This window comes from Capricornis sumatraensis, chromosome 3 (genome assembly GCF_032405125.1).
Source record: "Capricornis sumatraensis isolate serow.1 chromosome 3, serow.2, whole genome shotgun sequence".
Taxonomy (NCBI): Eukaryota; Metazoa; Chordata; class Mammalia; order Artiodactyla; family Bovidae; genus Capricornis; species Capricornis sumatraensis.
Window position 1 is genome coordinate 65968128 of NC_091071.1, and position 7034 is coordinate 65975161.

General features: G+C 40.8%; 1 pseudogene; it reads right to left on the reverse strand.

Moving 5' to 3' along the window:
- Positions 1-1463: 1463 nt before the first annotated feature.
- On the reverse strand, positions 1464-3177 carry LOC138076267 (tigger transposable element-derived protein 1-like; annotated as a pseudogene).
- Positions 3178-7034: the final 3857 nt, after the last annotated feature.

A 7034-nucleotide genomic window follows, 5' to 3' on the forward strand; every position in this document is an offset into this window, starting at 1 on the left:
CCGTGTAAGTCACATCTTCAGTCTCTCCTGTGAAACCATCAGTAAAATCTTCATTGTTCATGAATGCTTTATTGCAAGTGAATTTTTTTACGGTGATTTCAAGGAAAAACTGAGTCCTGCTTCAACTTGACACAGGATAATTATGGAGACCACCCTTGGGGCCTTCCATCATATGGGTCATTACACTCTAGATGAGTTTAAGGTTCTTGAGCGTCTCAGTCACACTAGCCTTAGCATATCCACGTTGTTAACAGTGCAGTGCAAACACTTTCATCCCATGATTTTCATCATTAATTCAGGTGGGCAAGGTAATGTCTTCAGTAATGTTACATGGAATCTATCCAACTTAGCAACCCTCACTACTGAGCACCCTATTGATATTCTCCAAACCACATTCCTTGAGCCTCAGCCAAGGGTTCCATTCTTGCTCTCCTGCACCTGGTCTATTCTTATCTCCAGAACATACCTTTTCTGTGGGGCCCTGCGAGAATTTTATTAATCAATATGGCCTAATCATTTGGAAATTAATTCTCCCATCACCTTTTCTTTACATTTCAAGATCACAGAACGCTTCCTGGGTTTCAACAAACCTCCATCTTTTTTCACATAAATTCTGAGTTTCCTTGCTTCTTTAGAACTGAATTAGCTTCCCTAAGTAAACTGCTACTATAAGGGTTGGAATTTAGTGCAACAAACAAGCTGCTGCAAGTTTTCCAGTCAGTGAGAGATTTAATACAATCTCTCAAGGGACAAGGGAATTGGGTTGTTTTAAACAATGGAAAGGTTCAGGGAGTAGAAGTCAGGAGGCTGCTGCTAGACTGGACATAGGTCCTAATGCCATCACTGAGATTTGAAGATGTCCCAGCTTCCACCACTGCCCCTGCTACCAGCTCTCCTCTCCCAAGAAGATGGTGTTCCCACAGTGGAGCACACAGTCTAACAACTGCCAGCACTTGCATCTGGCAGAACTTGCTTCCTCCACAGTAGTAAGGAGACAGCTGCCACCTAAAGCCTAACTTCCAAATTCCATGGAAGTGCACTTTAAAGGTAGAGTAGAATTCACATCCAGAATCCTAGCTGCAAAGCAGCCTAAGAAATATATAGCTTTTAGCTTTCCAACTTCTTCAAATAGAAAGAGGATAACTAGTTCAAACATGGCTTTCAATAAGATTCAGTGTAACAAGCAGAAACTGCTCTGTTTTTCAATCCATAAGAGGTTTAATATAGGGAATTGGATTCTTTTGAACAATGCAGTGTAAAGTATACAAGCAGACCTTTGAGATATTGAGAGTTTGGTTCCAGACCAGCGTAATAAAGCAAATGTTGCAATAAAGTGAATCACACGACTTTTTGGTTTCCCAATGCTTATAAAAGTTATGTTTACACTAGACTGTAGGCTGTTAAATGGCAATAGCATTATGTCTGAAAATACAATGTACATACCTTAATTTAAAAACACTTTATCACTTAAAATGCTCACCATCATCTGAAAGTTCAGTGAGTTATAATCCTTTTGCTGGTGGAGGGTCTTGCCTTGATGTTGGTGGCTGCTGACTGATCAGGATGGTGGTTGCTGAAGGTGGGAATGGCTATGGCCATTTCTTAAAATGAAGACAACAATGAAGTTTGTGAATCAATTAATTATTCCTTTCACAAATGATTTTCCTGTAGCATACAATGTTGTTGGATATCATTTTACCCAGAGTAGAAATTCTTTCAGAATTGGAGCCAATCGTCTCAAACCCTGCTTTATCACCTAAGTTTATGGAATATTAGAAATCGTGTGCTATCATCTCAACAACCTTCACAGCACCTTCACCAGGAGTTGACTCAATCTCAAGAAACCACTTTCTTTGCTCATCCATAAAAAGTAACTTCTCATCCATTAAAGTTTCATCATGAGATTGCAGCAGTTCACTCACGTCTTGAGACTTCCCTTCTAACTCTGGTTCTTTTGCTACTTCTATTACATCTGCAGTTACTTCTTCCACTGAAGTCTTGAGCCCTTCAAAGTCAGCCATGAAGACTGCAGCCAACCCCATGGCACTGTTTATTTTGGCCCCTTCCCACGAATTCTGATTGTTCTTAATACATCTAGAATGGTGGCTCTTTTCCATAAGGTTTCCAGTTGACTTTGCCCAGGTCTAACAAAGGAATTTCTTAGGCATCGATAGCCTTACAAAATATAGTTTTTAAATAATAAAACTGGAAAGTCAAAACTACTCTTTTATCCATGGATTCAAAATGGACGTTGTATTAGCAGGCATAAAAATAACATTAATCTCATTGTACATCTCCATCAGGGCTCTTTGAACAGGCTCATCATCAATGAGAAGTAATATTTTGAAAGGCATCTTTTTTTCTGAGCAGTAGGTCTCAATTGTGGGCTTAAAATATTCAGTAAACTATGTTGTAAACTGATGTGATATGATCCAGGTTTTGTTGTTCCATTTACAAAGTACAGGCAGGGTAGGTCTAGCATAGTTCTTAAGGGCCCTAAGATTTTCAGAATGGTAAATGAGCTTTGGCTCTGACTTTTAAAGTTACCATCTGCATTAACCCCTAACAAGAGAGTCAGTCTGTCCTTTGAAGCTTTGAAGCCAGGCAGTGACTTCTCCTCTCTAACTATGAGTGTCCTAGATGGCATCTTTTTCCAAGGCTGTTTCGTCTAAGCCAAGCCACCTTCATTAGTTATCTCAGCCAGATCTTCTGGATAACTTGCTGAAGCTTCTACATCAGCACTTGCTGCTTCACCTTGCACTTTGATGTTATAGGGATGACTTCTTTCCTTAAACCTCGTGAGCCAACCTCTGGTAGCTTCAGACTTCTCTTCTGCAGCTTCCTCACTTCTCTCAGCCTTCATAGAACAGAAGAGAATTAGGGCCTTGCTCTGGATCAGGCTTTGGCTTAAGGTAAGTTGTGGCTGATCTAGTCAGGCTTTTAGCCTAAATAAGGCTGTTTCACTTATTCATGTGTTCACTGGAGTAGCACTTTTAATTTCCTTCCAGAACTTTTCTTTTTTTGCATTCAGAACTTGGCTAACTGGCACAAGAGGTCTAGCTTTTGGCCTGTCTCACCTTTTGACATGCCTTCCTCACTAAGCTTAATCATTTCTAACTTTTGATCAGAAGTAAAAAACTTGCAGCTCTTCCTTTCACTTAAACACTTAGAAGCCATTGTAGAACTATTAATTGGCCTAATTTCAACATTCTTGTCCCTCAGGGAATAGAGGAGCCAGCGGAGGGGGAGAGAGATGAGGAACAGCTGGTTGCAGGAGCAGTCACATCACACACTATTCATCTTACACAGGCGTGGCTCGTGATGCCCCAAAACATAGAATAGTTACAGTAAGGATCACTGATCACAGATCATCGTAACAAATATGATAATAACTAAAACCTTTGCAAGAATTACCAAACTGTGCCATGGAAACAGGAAATAGGCAAATGCTTTTGGAAAAATGGTGCTGATAGACTTGCTCAACACGGGATTACCACAAACCTTCAATTTGTAAAAATGCAGTATATACGAGACACAATAAAGCAAAGTGCAATGAAATAAGGTGTACCTGTATTCCATTCCCCCACATATAAAATACTAACAATTATTAAAGCTGGGTTATGAGTAGATTGGGAGCTATGTTCTATTTTATGCTTTCACGCGTGTTTGAAGTTGGTTTTCCTCTTTGCATGTCATTCTTCATTTACCGCCACCTCAAATCCCCTCTCTCCCCTGCTCACCCAGTTCTGCGGGAAGCTGGCTTCCTGGACTGTATCACTCTGGTTCCCCGGCTAGTTGTCTTCTGGTTGGTTGTGGCCAATCTGTGGCTCCTGCAGCAGGTTAGAGGGCGTATCTCCTCCCATCTCCCTCCCTACTCTGAGCCACTCTAGTCGACAGTGGCTGCGCCCTCCAGTATCGTAGCTCCTGCCGAGTGGCCTCTTACTCTCGTGGCTCCATGTCCTCTCTGCTGTGACAGGTGATGATGACTGCCTTCTATTGCTGGTGTCTGCGGGCATGGGCATCCTTTATTGCTTCCCCTTTTGCCACCCCTGTCTCTGTAAGTAGCCCTTTCATTAAAAACCTTTTGAACCATGCAACTGAAGTTCCATTTCCTGCCGGTCTCCCAGCTCCCCTTTATGATCCTCTTCTCAGATGCAGTTCACTACACTCACCAACCTTGGCACACCCCACAGGGCCCCTACACCCTCCTATCCCTAATTTTCCCCTCCCCTCCCTGAACTCACACTACCAAGACTTTGCGCCTTCCAAGCAGGCTTTTGCATTATGCAAAATAATTTATAAATGAATTGTTAGGCTTAAGGGATTTTTCGCAGGATAAGCTTTCTAAATTTTAAGGGGAGATACAAGGTACAATAAAGTGGAAATATCAATATTCTGATAAACATTTCAAGCAAAAGTAGGGAGCTTATTTAGAGGAGCTAGACCTATCAAGCTTGGAATCTATTTAAGAGAGGAATGAGTATCTATATGTCTGAAGACGGTTCTAAGAGGTGAAATTTGACTCAGTGTTAGAAAACCAGAAAGCAAGGCTCTTGAGGACTGAAGTTTTGTCTCGTTGTCAGTTCTTTCCCCAGCACCTAGTGTAGTATCTGATACATAGTAAGAACTCCATACACCTGTAAGTGATGGAATGAGTGAGCAAACACAGCAGGAGGCTGCTTGGTCCTTTGTCTCAGCTGTCTACACTTGTCACTTTGTGGGATACCACGTTTTCATAGTTGGTTAACACAAAATCCACATATGGCCCTTAGAATTCTCACTGTGATGTTGGATGAGTCTCTGGGTCTGAACGCCCTCCTTGGCAGAGAGGCTAGGGTCAGAGACTGTCAACATTTATGACTACAGCAATATTAAAAATGCTTTCAACCTCATTTTTTGTTTGGCGGGTGTTCTTGCTTTGTTGGATTTTATCTGGTTGATTGCTTTGGTAAATTGTGTGTTTGTTTTTGGCATAAATGTGGCATTTTGAGATAGCATATGTTCCTAAGATATTTCTCACTTGTGTTGACATTAACCACTTTATAGGAATTGCCTGAGGCACCCTGCCCGTACACAAGTTTATCTTTCAGAAAAGTTTACAAAATATGTTAATAAGAGTAGAGGAAGAGATGGATAGTCTAAATTGAAAGTCATCTATTTAAAAAGTGGGAAGATAAAGGGCCTAACTGACAAAACAGTCTAACTAGCATCATGGACCAGAAATAGCAATTATTGAGTACATTCGATAGCCACAAACACACTGCTGATACAGAGCAAAATCTAAAACCTGAGCTTTTCAGAGTAAACTGCAGTTTCTGAAAAGACAGACCAAATTTGTGAAACTGTTAAAACCTAGATTAGAATAGCTCTCTTCTACCATCAATTTTGTCAAAAGTAATAAAAATCCTCAAGCATCTTTAAATGAGGTAAATAATCCATTCTCAAATAGTGGAAATATTGACATGCAAACCAAAGCTATTAAAGATTGGGCTAAGAAAGTCCTAGCTGAAAACATACAGGCATAGTAAAACTTAAAGAATAAAAGGCCATTACTTTCTAAGCCAGAAATAATCTGTGACTCCCAGCTAGTTTAATGTATTGCATTTGGATAACTATGGCTTTGTCGAAACTTTTCAAACATTGCCCGTTAAGGTGGGCAACAAATATAAATATAACCTCAGTCAAGCAGACTTCTTGTCTTCCTGATTTAAGGACTTATTGCAGAAGTTATTGCAGAAGTATGGCAAAATTAAGTTGAAAATAGAGATGTAAGTTGAAAAGGAAATATTCTTTTAGTAAGTGGTATGAGAATTCCCTTTGAGGGGAGAGCCATCTTTGTTGGGAAAATTTCTAATTTGAAGAAGAGGCAGAAACAATAATAGTCACCAACTATTCTAGGGTTCCTGGTATTTCTCAGACTCTTAAAGTTAGTGGAGCCGTGTGGGACATTTTCCGGCCCGTGGACCATAGACCTCAGCAGTGACCACAACACTGTGTGATGCTCTGAGGTAGGAGCTTGCAGGAGTGCTTGATGTGTTGAAATGGCTGTGCTCCTGTCACCTGGGGTCCCTGAGTGGCATTGAGGAGTAGGTTTCCTTGATAATCCATATTGGACATCCACCAAGAGTTGGAGGTAATCTTTTGTTGTGATAGCCTCTAAGATTTTATAATTAGATTTGTTACGGGAGCTTTCTCTCACCTATCCTGATATATACAGACTTGAAAAGCCTAGGGGTGCACAAAACTAATGTGCATGAAGAACTTGGACCTTGTTCTAAGAAAGGAAAAGAAAGAGAGTAATATAGGCAAGAAGTGAAGGGAGGCTGTGAATTATTACAAGGGAATCCCTACCCTATGACTTCCAAATCTTGAGTAAATGCTACAAAAACTCACAAATACTTGCTGTGAGTAGATTATCAGTAAAGCTTTGCACCAGGATGATGCAGGAATAGAAAAAGAGGCAATACACTTGCTCTCAGAAGCAATATCACAATAGCATGGGGAAGCAGCAGAAATCTTGGGCAGGGTTGTGAGATCTTCAACCCATGAAATAGGTGGGCTGAGGCCCTCCTGTGTCCAACTGAAGGGTCAAGGGAGCCTGAGCTTTCTTGTTTTGTTTGGGCCATTAAACCATTTCTTATAGTCACAGGAAAAGGTTTTTTTCTATTAAAAAATTATTTTCATTTGATTCAGTAAAGTCCAGGCAGTCTTATTACATAGTCATAGAATCTCAAGATCTCAAGGTTACAAAAAAATCAGTGGTCGCCTACTCTAATCCTTCCCTTTCCCTCTTTCCGGTCTCATCCCAGCAGGCGGCTTCTGCTCTCTGCTTGGACATCTCCACTGGCAGAGAATTCACTCTCCCCCAAAGCAGCTCATTCCATCTCTGCATGGCTCTGATAGTCTCTTAAGTTCTCCCTTACATTGAACTACAGTCCTTCCCTGTCACTTTAACCCAGCGACATACAAAAGTCTAATCTCTCTTCCACAAAATAGGTCTTCAACTACTCTGACAGCATTTTTTGGAAAAGCAT